Source organism: Oncorhynchus mykiss, chromosome 20 (genome assembly GCF_057628025.1).
Source record: "Oncorhynchus mykiss isolate SJ-2025 chromosome 20, ASM5762802v1, whole genome shotgun sequence".
NCBI lineage: Eukaryota > Metazoa > Chordata > Actinopteri > Salmoniformes > Salmonidae > Oncorhynchus > Oncorhynchus mykiss.
Genome location: NC_143041.1, coordinates 25,423,156 through 25,442,318, shown reverse-complemented (window position 1 = coordinate 25,442,318; position 19,163 = coordinate 25,423,156).

Genomic DNA, 19,163 nt, shown 5'->3' with positions numbered 1-19,163 from the left:
GAAGTCCAGTACCCAGTTGCACAGGGCGGGGTCGAGACCCAGGGTCTCGAGCTTGATGACGAGCTTGGAGGGCACTATGGTGTTAAATGCCGAGCTGTAGTCGATTAACAGCATTCTCACATAGGTATTCCTCTTGTCCAGATGGGTTAGGGCAGTGTGCAGTGTGGTTGAGACTGCATCGTCTGTGGACCTATTTGGGCGGTAAGCAAATTGGAGTGGGTCTAGGGTGTCAGGTAGGGTGGAGGTGATATGGTCCTTGACTAGTCTCTCAAAGCACTTCATGATGACGGAAGTGAGTGCTACGGGGCGGTAGTCGTTTAGCTCAGTTACCTTAGCTCTCTTGGGAACAGGAACAATGGTGGCCCTCTTGAAGCATGTGGGAACAACAGACTGGGATAGGGATTGATTGAATATGTCCGTAAACACACCAGCCAGCTGGTCTGTGCATGCTCTGAGGGTGCGGCTGGGGATGCCGTCTGGGCCTGCAGCCTTGCGAGGGTTGACACGTTTAAATGTTTTCCTCACGTCGGCTGCAGTGAAGGAGAGTCCGCATGTTTTAGTTGCGGGCCGTGTCAGTGGCACTGTATTGTCCTCAAAGCGGGCAAAAAAGTTATTTAGTCTGCCTGGGAGCAAGACATCCTGGTCCGTGACGGGGCTGGTTTTCTTTTTGTAATCCGTGATTGACTGTAGACCCTGCCACATACCTCTTGTGTCTGAGCCGTTGAATTGAGATTCTACTTTGTCTCTATACTGACGCTTAGCTTGTTTGATTGCCTTGCAGAGGGAATAGTTACACTGTTTGTATTCGGTCATGTTTCCGGTCACCTTGCCCTGATTAAAAGCAGTGGTTCGGGCTTTCAGTTTCATGCGAATGCTGCCATCAATCCACGGTTACTGGTTTGGGAATGTTTTAATCGTTGCTATGGGAATGACATCATCAACGCACGTTCTAATGAACTCGCTCACCGAATCAGCATATTCGTCAATGTTGTTGTCTGACGCAATACGAAACATATCCTAGTCCACGTGATGGAAGCAGTCTTGGAGTGTGGAATCAGATTGGTCGGACCAGCGTTGAACAGACCTCAGCGCGGGAGCTTCTTGTTTTAGTTTCTGTCTGTAGGCAGGGATCAACAAAATGGAGTCGTGGTCAGCTTTTCCAAAAGGAGAGCGGGGCAGGGCCTTATATGCGTCGCGGAAGTTAGAATAGCAATGATCCAAGGTTTTTCCAGCCCTGGTTGCGCAATCGATATGCTGATAAAATGTAGGGAGTCTTGTTTTCAGATTAGCCTTGTTAAAATCCCCAGCTACAATGAATGCAGCCTCAGGATATATGGATTCCAGTTTGCAAATAGTCAAATAAAGTTTGTTCAGAGCCATCGATGTGTCTGCTTGGCAGGGAATATATACGGCTGTGATTATAATCAAAGAGAATTCCCTTGGTAGATAATGCGGTCGACATTTGATTGTGAGGAATTCTAAATCAGGTGAACAGAAGGACTTGAGTTCCTGTATGTTGTTGTAGCCACACCACGTCACGTTAACCATGAAGCATACGCCCCCGCCCCTCTTCTTACCAGAAAGATGTTTGTTTCTGTCGGCGCGATGCGTGGAGAAACCAGCTGGCTGCACCGACTCCGATAGCGTCTCTCCAGTGAGCCATGTTTCCGTGAAGCAAAGAACGTTACAGTCTCTGATGTCCCTCTGGAATGCTTCCCTTGCTCGGATTTCATCAACCTTGTTGTCAAGAGACTGGACATTGGCGAGGAGAATGCTAGGGAGTGGTGCACGATGTGCCCGTCTCCGGAGTCTGACCAGAAGACCGCTTCGTTTCCCCCTTTTACAAAGTCGTTTTTTTGGGTCGCCGGCTGGGATCCATTCCGTTGTCCTGGGTGAAAGGCAGAACACAGGATCCGTTTCGCGAAAGTCATATTCTTGGTCGTACTGATGGTGAGTTGACGCTGCTCTTATGTTCAGTAGTTCTTCTCGACTGTATGTAATGAAACCTAAGATGACCTGGGGTACCAATGTAACAAATAACACGTAAAAAAACAAAAAACTGCATAGTTTCCTAAGAACACGAAGCGAGGCGGCCATCATGAGGATATTCCCCATTTTGACACATGTACGTGTTTTAGCACTTACCTATAAAAGTTGATGATATCCCAAGACAGTTTTTGGTCCATATCCCCTATATATAGATACTTTATAGCCATAACATGTTCTGCCATTTACTTATAGGATGCCATTCAATTTAGAACTACATCTAAAATACCTTAGAACCACAAATATCCGTATCCTAATTCCAGCGTTTTCCACAAGTACACAGAGTAGACAGCCTCTGGTACATTTGAATGCCTTGATTGCATCCGAAATACACAGCGACATTATTTAATAGTTCATAGGAGTTTACCTCCCAGATGGGAAACATTTGTGGTATTGTGTAGAAAGACATGACTTTACCATTTAAATGACTAAATGTATGTAATATTTACAATGTTTGTGCTTCAAATTATGTATTTTATTAAAACAGATAAAAGTAAAGTCACATTAACTTGAAAAATAAATGAAAGGTTTAATTTAAATAATAAAATTATCAGTCTTAAGCAGGGGTTGTAACCGAAATCATTTTCCAATCGTTTTGTTTTTAACCATAATTTTGTTTGTTCCGTTCCAGTGTTCCGACCAGCAAAATAAAGTTCTGAACCATCCCGATGCGATGGCTATATAACAAGTTGCAATATTTATAAATGGCAAAGGGATAGGATATCAACTTCATTCAGTCAGTTCGACACCTTTTATAAACTGGTGAACACTTGCTATTCAGTCATGAGTCAAAGCATAATAAATAGCCAATAAACGACTCCCCGTGGCTGGCTATGTCCGGATAGCGGCAGTGAAACTATGGAGAAATAACTTTTTTTAAGGTCACCTTTCTATGCTGAAGTCGATTTTTAAGTCCACAGTACTTATACTTATTCTAAATTAATTGGTATTTTAGTCAATTGCATTAAGAGCAGTGATTTTGGAATTATACAAGTCATTTGGGAATGACAAATGACAGTTTGATGATGTATTGATTATGTATTGATTATATAACACTCATTACTGAAACATGCATTATCATCTCATCTCCGTACCGTAACAAATACGCTACAGGACTGTTTTGCTAGCACAGACTGGAATATGTTCCGGGATTCATCCAATGGCATTGAGGAGTATACCACCTCAGTCATCGGCTTCATCAGTATGTGCATCAACGATGTCGACCCCACAGTGACCATATGTACATAGCCCAAACAGAAGCCATGGATTAGAGGAAACATCCGCATCGAGCTAAAGACCTAAGCTGCCGCTTTCAAGGAGCGGGGCACTAATCAGGAAGCTTGTAAGAAATCCAGCAATGCCCTCAGACGAACCATCAAACAAGAAAAGCGTCAACACAGGATTAAGATTGAATCCTACTACACCGGCTCTGACACTCATCAGATGTGGCAGGGTTTGAAAACTATCACAAACTTCAAAAAGGGAAACCCAGCCGCGAGCTGCCCAGTGACGCAAGCCTACCAGACAAGCTAAATGCCTTTTTTGCTCGCTTTGAGGCAAGCAACACTGAAGCATGCACGAGAGCACCAGCTGTTTTGGATGACTGTGTGATAACGCTCTCGGTAGCCGATGTGAGCCAGACCTTTAAACAGGTCAACATTTCACAAAGCCGTGGGGCAAGACGGATTACCAGGACGTGTACTCAATGCATTCGCGGACCAAGTGGCAAGTGTCTTCACTCACATTTCAACCTCTCCCTGACCAAGTCTGTAATACCAACATGTTTCATACAGACCACCATAGTCCCTTTGCCCAAGGAAGCGAAGGTAACCTGCGTAAATGATTACCACCCTGTAGAACTCAAGTCGGTAGCCATGAAGTGCTTTGAAAGGCTGGTATTGGCTCACATAAACAGCATCCACACGGATACCCTAGATCCACTCCAATTCGCATACTGCCCCAACAGATCCACAGATGACACAATCTCAATCGCACTCCACACTTCCCTTTCCCACCTGGACAAAAGGAACGCCTATGTGAGAATGCTGTTCATTGACTACAGCTAGGCGTTCAACACCATAGTGCCCACGAAGCTCAGCACTAAGCTTAGGACTAAACACCTCCCTCTGCAACTGGTTCCTGGACTTCCTGATGGCAGCAGCAGGACCGTTACCTCTGCCTTTGTGCAAGGAGGAGCAGGAGGAGCACTGCCAGAGCCCTGCAAAATGACCTCCAGCAGGCCACAAATGTGCATGTGTCTGCTCAAACGGTCAGAAACAGACTCCATGAGGGTGGTATGAGGGCCCGACGTCCACAGGTGTGGGTTGTGCTTACAGCCCAACACCGTGCAGGACGTTTGGCATTTGCCAGAGAACACCAAGATTGGCAAATTCGCCACTGGCGCCCTGTGCTCTTCACAGATGAAAGCAGGTTCACACTGAGAACATGTGACAGTCTGGAGACGCTGTGGAGAACGTTCTGCTGCCTGCAACATCCTCCAGCATGACCGGTTTGGCGGTGGGTCAGTCATGGTGTGGGGTGGCATTTCTTTGGGGGGGCCGCACCGCCCTCCATGTGCTCGCCAGAGGTAGCCTGACTGCCATTAGTTACCGAGATGAGATCCTCAGACCCCTTGTGAGACCATATGCTGGTGCGGTTGGCCCTGGGTTCCTCCTAATGCAAGACAATGCTAGACCTCATGTGGTTGGATTGTGTCAGCAGTTCCTGCAAGAGGAAGGCATTGATGCTATGGACTGGCCCGCCCGTTCCCCAGACCTGAATCCAATTGAGCACATTTGGGACATCATGTCTCGCTCCATCCACCAACGCCACGTTGCACCACAGACTGTCCAGGAGTTGGCGGATGCTTTAGTCCAGGTCTGAGAGGAGATCCCTCAGGAGACCATCCGCCACCTCATCAGGAGCATGCCCAGGCGTTGTAGGGAGGTCATACAGGCACGTGGAGGCCACACACTACTGAGCCTCATTTTGACTTGTTTTAAGGACATTACATCAAAGTTGGATCAGCCTGTAGTGTGGTTTTCCACTTTAATTTTGAGTGTGACTCCAAATCCAGACCTCCATGGGTTGATAAATTTGATTTCCATTGATAATTTTTGTGTGATTTTACATTCAACTATGTAATGAAAAAAGTATTTAATAAGAATATTTCATTCATTCAGATCTAGGATGTGTTATTTTAGTGTTCCCTTTATTTTTTTGAGCAATGTAATTTAAACATTCACAGTGTAGGTTGGAAAAAAGTATGTGAATCCCTAGGCTAATGACTTCTCCAAAGGCTAATTGGAGTCAGGAGTTAACTAACCTGGAGTCTAATCAATGACACGAGATTGGAGACTTTGGATTGAGCTGCCCTGCCCCATAAAAAACAGTCACAAAATTTGAGTTTGCTATTCACAAGAAGCATTGCCTGATGTGAACCATGTCTCGAACAAAAGAGATGTCAGAAGACCTAAGATTAACAATTGTTGCCTTGCATAAAGCTGGAAAGGGTCACAAAAGTATCTCTAAAAGTCAGTCCACGGTAAGACAAATTGTCTTTAAATGGAGAAACTTCAGCACTGTTGCTACTCTCCCTAGGAGTGGCCGCCCTGCAAAGATGACTGCAAGAGCACAGCTCAGAATGCTCAATGAGGTTAAGAAGAATCCTAGAGTGTCAACTAAAGACTTACAGAAATCTTTGTAACTTGCTAACATCTCTGTTGATGAGTCTACGATACGTAAAACACTAAACAAGAATGGTGTTCATGGGAGGATCCCATGGAAGAAGCCACTGCTGTCCAAAAAAAACATTACTGCACGTCTGAAGTTCGCAAAAGAGCACCTGGATGTTCCACAGGAACACACAACACTATGTGTGGAGGAAAAAAGGCACAGCACACCAACATCAAAGCCTCATCCCAACTGTAAAGTACGGTGGAGGGAGCATCATGGTTTGGGGCTTCTTTGCTGCCTCAGGGCCTGGACAACTTGCTATCATCGATGGAATAATTAATTCCCACATTTATCAAGATATTTTATAGGAGAATGTAAGGCTATCTGTCTGCCTATTGAAGCATAAATTAGGTGATGCAACAGGACACAACCCAAAAGACAGAAGTAAATCAACAACAGAATGGCCTGAACAGAAGAAAATATGTCTTCTGGAGTGAACCAGTCAGTCCTGACCTCAACTCGATTGAGATGCTGTGTCATGACCTCAAGAGAGCGGTTTACACCAGACATCCCAAGAATGTTGCTGAACTGAAACAGTTTTGTAAAGAGGAATAGTTTGAAATTCCTCCTGACCGTTGTGCAGGTCTGATCCGCAGCTACAGAAAATGTTTGGTTGAGGTTATTGCTGCCAAAGGAGGGTCAACCTGTTATTAAATCCAAGGGTTCACATACTTTTTCCAACCTGCACTGTGAATGTTTACATGGTGCGTTCAATAAAGACATGAACAATTGTAATTGTTTTTGTGTTATTAGTTTAAAGCAGACTATATTTGTCTATTGTTGTGACCACTCGGGCTCCCGAGTGGCGCAGCAGTCTAAGGCACTGCATCTCAGTGCAAGAGGTGTCACTACAGTCCCTGGTTTGAATCCATGCTGAATCACATCCGGCCGTGATTTGGGAGTCCCATTGGCCCAGTGTCGTCCGGGTTTGGCTGGGGTAGACTGTCATTGTAAATAAGAATTTGTTCTTAACTGACTTGCCTAGTTAAATAAAAGGTAAAAAAGATCTGCATTTTTTTGTGTTACCAATTTATGCAGAAATCCAGGTAATTCTAAAGGGTTCACATACTTGTTCTTCCCATTGTATAATATGGCTAACCAGAATAAAAAACCCTGTATGGTTCCTCAAAAGGATCTTCAAAAAACCTTTGAGATTAATAAAGGTTCTATAAAGAACCATAAAAAGGGTTCTATATAGCCCTAAAACGGGTTTTAACCATAGCAGAACCCTTTTTTGGTGCTATATAGAACCTTTTATTCATGGTTCTTTATAGAACATTGAGAAAGGGTTCTTAAAAGCACCATAAATTATGAGCATGGTTTTTATAGAACCTTACAAAAAAAAATTCAAGAATGTCTGGAAAAATCCAATTAACAACCTAAATTTGGTGTACTTTAAAAATATTTTGTATTATTATTTGTGTACTTGTTCTACATTTTGCTGCACCCGCTATACAGTAGCATCTGCTAAACTGTCTATGCGACCAATAAACTTTGTTTTGATTTGACCAAAAAGAGATCCACTATGGTTACAAGCCAAAGAACCCTTATTTGGCAAAATATAGAACAAAAAAAATGTGTTTCGTAGAGTGGTTTCAAGAAGATTAAAGACTACATGTACTGTAGCCTACTCTGTGTTTAGTGGTTCAAGGGTCTCATTTCCTGGAGCTGAGTTTTGCATATCAAAGGACACATCGTCAGCTCTGAAACTTTCCAGGGGACTCACCTGATTCCAGGGTTCTCTTTCAATCAGAAGGGTGGCTGTTTTTGTCATTGGTTCGATCAAGGATGTAGATTCAATAAATCATGATGGTTCTTTTTATGTACATTTTTCCATAATACCTGTCGTGTTTGTACACTTATAAACACAACTACATAAAACAAATAAGACTCGGAGTCAGAGCTGTTTTTTTTATTGTGGCCTTGCTTCAACACTCACAACAATGGATCAATACTGACACTATAACAGGCAGAGCGTGAGGGGGATTACACCCACTATACTGTAAGTAATACTGTTAACGTACAGACATTAAACTACCTAAAAGCAGTCTAAACAGACCATAAGAAAACTGTTTCACAATATTATCTGTGTGGTATTCCTGCACAAATAAACTTGAATCTCATACATATTTCATTTAGAATTCACAGTATGATACATGTAAAAAAAAAAAAAAAATAAGGCAATGTTTATGACCCCCTTTGAAACAGTCCCTTATTTGCCACTTCCTTGCAGGTCCACTGTCATCAGCCCCCTTCTAAAGAAGCCCACCCTGGACCCGGAAGTGCTGGACAATTACAGGCCAATATCCAACATCCCCTTCCTCTCCAAGGTTTTGGAAAAGGTGGTTGCTGTACAACTCCAGGACCATCTCAAATCAGAACAGCCTATTTGAGAAGTTCCAGTCAGGTTTCTGTTTGAATGTTAAATGACGAGACAGAGGCATTGATGCGAGTAACCAGTCTTGTTCAGTACATCACAACACATCCGGGTATCTGAAGCACCCCGGTAAAACACAAGAGTTGCAGTAATGAACATTTACCAACAGATGGCATCACTGTGCCATCTTACACCCATAACATCTTCCCTTTAATAAAATAGGACAGGAGGTGTCAATTCACTAACAAAACAAACCTAGTAACAATTTCCAACATGAACAGTTTAGTATTTTTTTTTTTTTTTTTTTTTCCAGAACAACAACACATTTTGATATTCTCTTCACTTTTATCTCTGTCAACAATCCCTGATGGGAAACCTACAGATTAAGTCTTTTTGGTGGCTGGGACAGACGCCCGCATCGTGAAAAGACAGGGGGCTTGTCTGCGAGGACTGCGGGTTCCCGCACAGGCGTGTCACCTGAATGTCTAAGGGGAGAATTGATGGGTGAGGGAGCGGCCGACCTGTGATCCCCTGGCTCTTCGCCCAGTGCCTCAGGCCCCATGTGACTTGCTGGGGTTCTGTCTTTTGTCATGCGACCCCTTTGACCATCAGGGTTCTGAGTAGGTGCTGGCTCAGCAATCCGAAGGTCAACCCTGTTACGACGGTACAGTGATCCATTCACTTCGACCAAGTAGGAGCGTGGTGCCACTTTCTGTACACAGGATTCGAGTCTCCAGAGGCCTGTCCGGTCCCCTGGTAGTGGCTTCATTCGCACCGTTTCACCCACCCTGAGCTCAGGTAAGTCTTTTGCTGATTTGTCGTAGATGAACTTGGAGACCTGTCTTCTGTGACGTAGCGTCACCAGCACGTCTGTCACCACACATGGCTCCAGGAGAGTGCTGGCTACTGGCAGAGCTGCTTTTAAGCGCCGTGCCATGAGGCGCTGTGCCGGGCTGCTGTCCATGCCTTCTGTCGGGGTATTGCGCCACTGCAGGATTGCTTTCCAAGCATCTTTGCCCTCTCGCAGAGCCTTTTTGCAGAGGTTCTTTGCGATTTTTACTGCGGACTCTGCCTTCCCATTAGCTTTTGGGTGTCGTGGTGATGAAGTGACGTGCTCGAATTCCCATCCTGCAGCAAATTTTCGGAACTCAACTCCGGAGAATTGGGGTCCATTGTCTGAAATTACCCTATCTGGCTGGCCATAGCGGGCAAACTGAGCCTTGCAGCGTTTGATCGTTGTCTCTGCTGAGAGGTCGGGGAGGAGGTCAATCTCCCAAAAGTCTGAGTAATGATCGACTACCAGCAGAAAGTCTTTGCCACTGTGCTGGAAGAGATCTAGACTTACTATCTGCCAGGGGCGCATCGGTAGCTCGTGGGACATCATCGTCTCTCTCTGTTGCTCAATGGCATATTCATTGCAGATTGTGCATTTACTGACATAGTCTTTAATTTCACTCTGCATTCCTGGCCAATACAGTGTGTCACGTGCTTGTCTGTAACAGGCCTCACCTCCTATGTGACTTGAGTGCACGCGTGCCAACATCTCAGGGCGCAGAGACCGGGGAATAACGACTCTCTGACTCTTGAATATTACTCCGTTTTGAACACTGAGCTCCTCTTTGATTGGCCAATATTCTCTGACGGCTAAAGCAGTTTCTTCCCTGCAGTCGGGCCAGCCCATCATAATCACAGACCTCAATGCCTGGAGTTGCCCATCCCTGTCTGTGTGCTGTCTGATTTGTATAAGGCGCTGGTCCGTAACATTAAGGTAGTCAGCCTGGTTGATGTGTTCAACATCCACTTGCTCTGTTTGTAAGCTGCACACTGCGTGTTGTTCATGCATGGAGCGTGTGTGTGTGCCTGATGCTGTAGCCCTGCTGAGCGTGTCACTCACATACATCTCTGGCCCTGGCTTATACACCACCTTGAGGTTGTAGTTTTGTAGGGCCAGTAGCATGCTCTGCAGTCGTTTTGGGGCATTCAGGAGAGGCTTGCTGAATATAGCAATAAGGGGCTTGTGATCGGTCTCTGCGGTAATATTGTCGCGCCCGTACAGGTAGTGGTGGAAGCGTTGGCATGCAAACACAATGCTGAGGCACTCCTTCTCTATCTGGGCATAGTTCTGCTCTGTTGGGGTGAGTGCCCTAGAGGCGAATGCCACAGGCTGGCCCTCCTGCATGAGGCAACAGCCAAGTCCATACTGGCTTGAGTCACTCTGAATCGTGACAGGTTGACACATTGTAGTATCGCAGTACAGGTGTCTGGGTGACCAGTTGTTTTATTTCCCTCACCGCTGCGTCATGTTTTGGGAGCCAATGCCAGATGGTGCCCTTGTCCATGAGCCTCCTCAGTGGCTCACACACTTCAGAGAGCCGCGGTAGGAATTTGGCCAGGTAGGTGACGAATCCGACGAAGCGCTGCACTCCCTTCACGTCAGATGGGTGGGGCATTTCCAAGACAGCCTTCACTTTTTCAGGATCCGCCTTCAATCCGGTGGAGGACAAGATGTGCCCATGAAAGCGGACCTCTGGCACTTTAAACTGAAGCTTTTTTATGCTTAGCCTTAGCTTGACCTGTCTGCATCTGACCATCAGGGCCAGCAGCTTGGCATCATGGTCACATTCTGCCTCCTCATCACTGTCCCCACAGCCCACTACAAGAATGTCATATGCTATGGGTTCCACGCCACTGAGTCCCATCAACAGCTCATGCTGTTTCCGCTGATACACCTCTGGAGCAACGGAGACACCAAACGGAAGCTTCAACCACCTCTTCCTGCCCCAGGGTGTCCAAAAGGTGGTCATGTAGCTGCTGGGCTCGTCGAGCTTGCATTGCAGAAAGGCATCTCTGGCATCCACGAGCGTGAAGACTCTGGCCTTTGGGAGCTTGTAAAGAACATCCTCCAACGTGGGCATAATGTAATGTGAACGTCGCAGAGCCCGGTTGAGGTAGGATCAATGCATATCCGTAGCTTGTCTGGTTTCTTGACGATAACCATATTACTTATCCAGTCCGTAGGCTCGGTGACGGATATGATGTGGCCATCTGCTTCGTATTTGTCAAGCTGAGCCTTCGTAGCTGCTTTCATGGCCACTGGTACATTGCGGGGTGCACACTGGACAGGCTGGATTGCTGCGTCCAACTCAAAGTGGACTTCCCCAGGAACTGACTCGACCGGTGCGTTGAAGACATCATGGTACTTGCTTAGGAGTGTCTCCTTGCTCAGGGGCCCAGCCTGGACTTTGTCTATAATGTTAAGATCAGCTGGGATGGTGAAGTTAATAAGTCCAAGGCGCTCGCATGTAGAACCTGACAGTAATGGCTGTTGACTAGCCTCAACTATTTCAAACTCAAGGGTGTATTTCTGGCCACGTAAAACACACTCTGTCACAAACAGGCCTAAAGAGGTCATGAACTGGCCTGAATACAGTTTCAGCTTGGTGCTACTCTGTGTGAGTTTGTCTCTGGGCGCGAGCCTCCTTTTGTCTTTAAGGCTCATAACGTTGCATGTGGCCCCTGAATCTAGCTGGCATTGCTGTGGTTTATTATTAAGTAGCAGAGTGACAAACCACTTTTGTCCTTTTGCCCTCACTGCCCCTATGCACTCGCTAGCATGTACATCCTCTGTGCTGTCGTTCCATTCATCTGTGTTTGTTTCCATGGAGTGCACTTTACCCTCCTTTCTCTTGCTTTTCATGCAGACCCTTGCGAAGTGATTAGCTGTACCACAGGATTTGCATATTTTTCCATAGGCTGGGCAGTGTTCTTTTCCTCGTCCATGAGAAATGCCACAATATCGGCATGTATTGAGGTTGTCTACTGCAGAGTTGGCTGTAGTATTAGCATTAGCTGTGGCAAAGGGGAATTTCTTTACTGGCTGCCTGAATGTAGCATTTACATTGTCCGTATGTTGCCTTTCTAGCTCCATGGACCTCATCCGTATATCAGTAAGCTCTGCTGCACGGCATGTCTCCACTGCCAAGGCCAGCGTCAGGTCACGTTCTCTCAGCAAACGTCTGCGGGTGCCCTCATCCGTTATGCCCAGCACAATCGTATCTCTGATCAGTTCATCTCTTAAAGCACCATAGTCACATGTAGCTGCCTTTTCCCTTAACCTAGTGACAAAGCTGTCAATGGACTCCCCGTCCTCCTGTTTGCAATGACCGAAAACATAACGCTCGTAGATGACGTTCTTTGCTGGCGTAAAGTAATGTTCAAGAGCATCAAGAATAGCTATAGCGTTACCTTGCTGTGCTGCTGTTAGGTTCAGGTTGTGTTTGTATACGTGTCGGCATTCAGTTCCCATTATAGTCCTCAAAGTGGCAGCCACTACCTCATCTTCCTTTTCCAGAAGTCCCGTTGCTAGCGCGTAGTCCTCCCATTCACCTCTAAACGTATCCCAGTTCGTGCTCCAATCCCCGCTGAGCTTCATAACGGCGGGAGGGGGAATGTTCGCTGCCATGTCTAACCGGTGCTAACAACACTGAAGCTAACTAGCAAACTCACTCTAGCTTAAGGCCAATTCCGGGCGAAATTTTACACAAATAAGCATTTGTTTGTAAACCAGAGCAGGTGACTCTAATTTGCGGAAAGCATGGTTAGTTATCCGACTCTGACACCATGTTTGAATGTTAAATGACGAGACAGAGGCATTGATGCGAGTAACCAGTCTTGTTCAGTACATCACAACACATCCGGGTATCTGAAGCACCCCGGTAAAACACAAGAGTTGCAGTAATGAACATTTACCAACAGATGGCATCACTGTGCCATCTTACACCCATAACAGTTTCCTTCCGGCCCATCCTGGTCGTCCTATACATGCTCCCCCTCGGTCGTGCCATTAGTCAGTATGGAATCTCATTCCACTGCTATGCTGATGACACCCAACAGTATGTAAAAACTGCCACAAGTCCCTCTGATGCAGGTACCCATCTGAACACCTGCCTTGAAGAGATGAGGGCATGGATGAAGCAAAACTTCCTTCAACTGAACAGTAGCAAAACCAAGACCCTACTTTTTGACACCCCCTCCTAGATCCAGCACTCACCAATAACACACCTCACCATTGCAGGACAGAACATCCCTCTCTCTCACTCAGTTTCCAATCTGGGTGTAAAGTTTGATTCCTCCCTGACCTTTGACAGCCACATCAAACAACTGTGTAAATCATCATTCTATCAAATAAGTATTTCTACCAAGATATACTGTCAAAGAAGTACTATTACCAAGGAATACCATTAAAAAGAAGTATTGCTTCCAAGACACATTAATAACACAATAATAATAGCAATATTAAATGCACTTCACATGATATTTGAAGCCAAGTAAAGCTATCAGTAATAATAGATCTGTAAAGTATACGCCGGCAGTCAGGAAGCAGGTGCAGAAGGTGAGTTTTAATACTGAACAGATACAAATGAACAAACAAGGGAAGTGTACTGAATGTGAGAGAAAAAACAATAACACCTAAGGACTGATGACAACAGAGGGCTAAATACGTAATCAGGGAAGTGATGAAATCCAGGTGTGCCTAATGATGAGGCGCGTAATGAAGGTTGCCAGGTGTGCATAATGATGGGTTGCCAGGACCGGTGGTTAGTAGATGTCGAGCACCGGAGGGGGAGGGGGGGGAGTAGACGTGACAAAATCATAGCTAAAGCTTCTATGTTTGCTTGTGAATGCTGTATACAGATGCCATATCTTAATTTGATCATCCCGTTGTTGCAATAATAAATAAGGAAATACAAACTTGTAGTGTATTCTAGGTTTAAAAAGGCCACTTTACAATTTCAGACTTGATTTGCCCTAACAACAAAAAATGTCCATTAATTATAATCAACATAACAATTCACATGTCCTGTTGCTGCAGGATTATTTTCCTGCTGTAGCCAACTGGCTCAAATTAATGTACGGCATCTGTAGGCTACATCAACTAGGGTGAAATATCGTGACTGACTCTGGCTGATTTATGTATGGTCACACTCACAACCCCTTTCATGCTGTTACTCTTCTAGGATTTCTTTTACAATGCTCATCCAAAGCCTCCTTCTGGGGTTTCTGTGGTAAATATTAAAATAAGTGCTTACTGGAATGTCAAGGCATAGTCAAAATGAGTGATGTGGACAGAGACCAATGCTTACTGTTTGAGGAGTGGTGGTGAAGAGAGGGACAAGTGTACCTGATACTCAGTAAGTTAACAAGTGCTGAGACAATGGGTGAAGAGGGACAGCCAACCGTGTAAATCATCATAAAGCTCACCATTAACTGGTTGAACCACAGCTGTGGAAACACATGCAGAGCATGTTACCATGGGAACTGATGTCAGAAGAGATTATGTTAAGTAGGAATTTATACACATGTTCTCACCAACGAAGACATAAACAACTTGAAAAAAATGTTGCTTTCTCAATAGCGTTGAAACGAACACGTAAAAGGATCAGCCGTTTCCAAATCGCTTCCTAGCCTTTCCCCTTGGCCTTAATCATTCATTGTTTGCAGATCTGTAAGGCGAAACTCCATTACTACACTGCTTATACATATGGTATCCAGACCCTTCAGCTCAGCAGAAATTGAAGGATTAGCATCAAGGGGCTACATAAGTTGAGAGCAGTACAGCACTCCAAATGATGGAACAGAAGGCTGATTTACCTAAAGAGCTCAGGGGCACAGTGCTCATTAACACCTACAAGTACAAAAACAGATTGTGTAGTGTTTTTGTCAGGTGCCTCCTGAGATGTGACGTCCTGTTCCTCTTAACACTGAGACATGTCCCTCCAGACTTCCCAGTCCTCCTCCTCCACCCACCGGCCATCAGAGCCACACCGCCGACGCACCACACCCTGAGACACTGTGTCACGCCCTGACCTTAGAGAGCCTTTTATTCTTTTATTGGGGTGGCAGGGTAGCTTAGTGGTTAGAGAGTTGGACTAGTAACCGGAAGGTTGCAAGTTCACACCCCGAGCTGACAAGGTACAAATCTGTCGTTCTGCCCCTGAACAGGCAGTTAACCCACTGTTCCTAGGCTGTCATTGAAAATAAGAATTTGTCCTTAACTGACTTGCCTAGTTAAATAAAGGTTAAAAAAATTATCTCTAATTTGGTTAGGTTGGGGTGTGACTAGGGTGGGTACTCTAGTTGTGTTATTTCTATGTTGGCCTGGTATGGTTCCCAATCAGAGGCAGCTGTCTATTGTTGTCTCTGATTGGGGGTCATATAGTCTTTTCCCACTGGGTTTTTGTGGGATCTTGTTTTTGTGTAGTTGCTGTTGAGCACTGCATTTACTTCACACTTTGTTTGTTCTGTATTGTTTTGGTGAGTTTCATTTATTAAACATGTGGAACTCTACACACGCCTTGGTCTATTTATTCCAACGATTGTGACACACTGGACATCTCGGGACACATACACGCAAGCATACACACATACACAAACACAAATACACATAAATACACGTTTATGTGCAAAGACAAACCCTCTCAAACATATTTTCCCCCAACACACCCAAACAATGTGTCACGCTTACTCCCTCTACCCCGCTCAACATCGCCGGTCTACTAACCACTGGTCCTGGCAACCCATCATTACGCACACCTGGCATCCATCATTACGTACACCTGCGCCCCATCATTATGCACACCTGGACTTCATCACCACCTTTATTACTTCCCCTTCATCTAGCACTCTGTAGCCTCACTCATCAGGCAGTATTGGTTATGTTTTCTTGTCCAGACCCTTCTTGGTTTATATTGCGCCATGTTTGTAATTATTCAACTCACCAACTCCACTTGCGTCTCCATTTCAGAATACTGCCTCAACAAAATGGAAGCAGCAGGTAATCAAGACATCTCCTAGATGGTCGGCAAACAGGGACACCTACTTCGCCAACACCACGACCAGCTGGCGCAACTGGAGACGGCTATGGATGAGGTCCTCGTTGTTCTTCAACGCCTCGACATTACCCGAGGGGCATCACCTCCAACTAGCGGAGGATTCTCTTCCACGAGTCGACTCAGCGAGCCAGCACCCCTTCCATTAGTCCGCCCAGGTCAGCGATGCCCGATTGTCCTTCCCGGACAAATAGGACGGGACTCCATCTAAATGCCGTGGCTTCCTACTCCAGTGTTCCCTCTATTTCGCCCATCAGATGGGAACCTCCACCATCGAGAGGTCCAATGGTTGCCATGGTTATTTCCCTGCTGGCTGGACGGGTGTTGGAGTGGGCTATGGCCGTCTGGGAAAGAGGAGAGGAGGAGCTGGGTTCCTATGAGAAGTTCATGGCTCTGTTCAGGGTGGTCTTCAATCATCCATCTACGGCAGGAAGGCCAGACCGCTGCGGAGTACTCCCTCACTTTCCGGACAGTGGCAGCATCCAGCGGATGGAATGAGCCAGCTCTCCGAACCCTATTCAGAAGAGGACTGCATGAAGAGGTCCAGACGGAGTTGGCATGCCACCGTTCCCTTGGACGCATTCATCGCGATGGCCAACCGTCTGTATAATCTTCTTTGTGAGCATTGGAACCCCCATCGCCTCTCTCCCTCCTCCGTTGACCTGAACCCATGAAGGTAGGGGCAACACGTCTCCCCGCGTCTGAGCTACGCAGTCTGAGACAGCTGGGGCTGTGACCCAATTGGAGTCAGGAGGGGCACCAGGTGTCCGTTACGTTCCAACCTGGGGTCCACGAGAGCAGAGGGACGGCCCCGTGATTATCACTTTTTGCCAAACCCTTTCTAGTATTGATTTCACTAGCTGGCTGTCCCTTGTGTTGTTTCTACAGCTCTAGTGGACTCCGGTGCCACGGGGAATTTTATTGACCAGGCCTTTGCCTTCTCCCTGAACTTCGCCTCATACCCGCTCTCTTCTCCATTTCCTGTTCAAGTGCTGGATAGTTGACCACTGGGATCCGGGACTATCATACACATCACAGCACCGCTCACCCTCACCGTGGAGTCCATACACCAAGAAATCCTTCCCTTCCTCAATGGATCCATACCTAAGATCATCCTCGGCCTCACATGACCCCACTATCTCATGGTTGAGGACGACAATCACAAACTGGGCACCCGAATGCCGGGGACCAGCTTTCCCTTCCCCTGTGGTTCCACATCAGTCGAGAGTCCTGTGGTTGCCCTTCAGCCCAACATCCCGGAGGTATACCAAGACCTGCGGGAGGTTTTCTCCAAGACCCGTGCCACCCTGGATGGTTCTGACCTTGAATATGTGGACATCAATAAGTAACTAGGTGTCTGGCTAGACTGTAAACTCTCCTTCCAGACTCATATCAAACATCTCCAATCGAAAATCAAATCTAGAGTCGGCTTTCTATTCCGCAACAAAGCCTCCTTCACTCACGCCGCCAAACTTACCCTAGTAAAACTGACTATCCTACCGATCCTCGACTTCGGCGATGTCATCTACAAAATTGCTTCCAACACACTACTCAGCAAACTGGATGCAGTTTATCACTGTGCCATCCGTTTTGTCACTAAAGCACCTTATACCACCCACCCTAGTTGGCTGGCCCTCGCTACATATTCGTCGCCAGACCCACTGGCTCCAGGTCATCTACAAGTCCATACTAGGTAAAGCTCCGCCTTATCTCAGCTCACTGGTCACGATGGCAACACCCACCCGTGACACGCGCTCCAGCAGGTGTATCTCACTGATCATCCCTAAAGACAACACCTCATTTGGCCGCCTTTCGTTCCAGTTCTCTGCTGCCTGTGACTGGAACGAATTGCAAAAATCGCTGAAGTTGGAGACTCTTATCTCCCTCACCAACTTCAAACATCTGCTATCTGAGCAGCTAACCGATCGCTGCAGCTGTACATAGTCTATCGGTAAATAGCCCACCCATTTTTACCTAACTCATCCCCATACTGTTTTTATTTATTTACTTTTCTGCTCTTTTGCACACCAATATCTCTACCTGTACATGACCATCTGATCATTTATCAATCCAGTGTTAATCTGCAAAATTGTAATTATTCGCCTACCTCCTCATGCCTTTTGCACACAATGTATATAGACTCTCCTTTTTTTTCTACTGTGTCATTGACTTGTTAATTGTTTACTCCATGTGTAACTCTGTGTTGTCTGTTCACACTGCTATGCTTTATCTTGGCCAGGTCGCAGTTGCAAATGAGAACTTGTTCTCAACTAGCCTACCTGGTTAAATAAAGGTGAAATAAAAAAATAAAAAAAAATAAAACCTGTCTCCCTCCTCATCACCCCTGGGACTGTGCCATCGACCTGCTTGCAGGCTCTGCACCTCCACATCTACCATCTGTCGGTGGCTGAAACCAAGGCTATGGAGGTGTACATCCATGAGGCTCTCCAACAAGGTCTCATTCACACGACCACCTCCCCTGTATCGGTAGGCTTCTTCTTCGTGGCCAAGAAGGATGGAGTGTTATGCCTGTGTATTGATTACAGAGGTCTGAATTCCTTCACCACAAAGTACCGCTACACTCTCGCATTGGTGTCTGCCACGATCAAACAAATTTGTGGGACCTGCAGAGTGCCTACAATCTTATCCGCATCCGGTAGGGGGATCAATGGAAAACAGCTTTTCAGCACGATGTCTGGTCACTACAAGTACTTGGTGATGCTTTATGGATTAGCCAATGCTCCGTCAGTGTTCCACGCATTCTTTAAAGAGGTGTGTCGGGACATGCTCGGACGCAAGGTGGTCGTGTATATCGACAACATCCTGGTCTACTCGGCTACCTTGGAGGATCACATCGCTCACGTCTAAGTAGTCCTGGAACGCCACCTGGCCACCCATCTGTATTTAAAAGTGGACAAGTGCCAATTCCATCAGGAGGCTGTTTCCTTTTTGGGTTACCAGATCGGCCTGCAAGGAGTGATGATGGAAGGTAAGAAGTTCGATGTAACCCCACTATAAAGGGGTTACAATGTTTTTTGGGGTTTGCCAACTTCCACCGCCGTTTCATTAAGAACTTTAGCTCTGTCGCCTCTCCTCTCACCTCTCTCTTCAAGGGT